Source organism: Galeopterus variegatus, unplaced genomic scaffold (assembly GCF_000696425.1).
Source record: "Galeopterus variegatus unplaced genomic scaffold, G_variegatus-3.0.2 Scaffold12285, whole genome shotgun sequence".
Taxonomy (NCBI): domain Eukaryota; kingdom Metazoa; phylum Chordata; class Mammalia; order Dermoptera; family Cynocephalidae; genus Galeopterus; species Galeopterus variegatus.
Window position 1 is genome coordinate 2,204 of NW_007738396.1, and position 1,348 is coordinate 3,551.

Below are 1,348 nucleotides of genomic sequence, written 5' to 3' on the forward strand. Positions count from 1 at the left end.
AAAAAAAAGAAGAGAGAAGACCCAAATGACAAAAATCAGAAATGAAAATGTAGACATTACAACTGATACCACAGAAATACAAAGAATCATTAGAGACTATTACAAACTACTGTATGACGACAAATGTGAAAATCTGGATGATATAGATAAGTTTCTAAACACATACAAACTACCAAGACTGAACCAAGAAGAGATAGAAAACCTGAAAGGACCAATAACAAGCAAGGAGATTGAAGTGGTAATTAGCAATCTTCCAACAAAAAAAAGTACAGGTCTGGATGGCTTTACAGCTGAATTCTATCAAAGTTTTAAAGAGGAGTTAATACCAATTCTCCTCAAACTATTCCAAACAATTGAAAGAGACACTACTTTTCCAAACTCATTCTATGAGGCCAACATAACTCTGATACCAAAACCAGATAAAGACACAACAAAAGAAGAAAATTATATGCCAATATCCTTGAAGTATCTAGATTCTAAAATCCTCAACAAAATATTAGCAATCAAAATACAGCAACATATTTAAAAAATTATACAATATGATAAAGTGGGATTCATCCCAAGAATGCAAGGATGATTTAACATATGAAAGTAAATAAATATGCTACATCACATCAACAAACTCAAGGACAAAGATCATATGATTATCTCAATAGATGTAGAAAAAGCATTTGACAAAATTTAACATCCCTTCATGATAAAGACTCTCAACAAATTAGGTATAGATGGAAAATATCTCAACACAATAAAAGCCATTTATGACAAGTCCACCTCCAGTATCATTCTGAATAGGGAAAAGTTGAAGGCCTTTCCCTTAAGGACCGGAATAAGACAAGGATGCCCACTCTCCTCACTTTTAGTACTGGAGGTACTAGCCAGAGCAATCAACCAAGAGAAAGAAATAAAGGGAATCCAGATGGGAAAAGATGAAGTCAAATTTTCTCTATTTGCAGATGGCATGATAGTACATATAGAAAAACCTAAAGACTCTATCAAAAAACTCCTAGAGCTGATTAATAACTTCAATAATGTTTCAGGATACAAAAGGAATGCCCCAAACTCAGAAGCATTTATATACACAAATAATGAACTAACAGAAATTGAAAGAAAGTAAGCCCATTTACAATTGTCACACAAAAATAAGAAACCTAGGGATCGATTTAACAAAGGAGGTGAAAGACATCTACAATGAGAACTACAAACCATTTCTGAAAGAAATTAAAGACACAAAAAGATGGAAAGGTATTCCATGCTCTTGGATTTGAAGAAATAACATGGTGAAAATGCCTATACTACCCAAAGCGATCTACAGATCCAATGCAATCCCCATCAAAATACCAATGATATT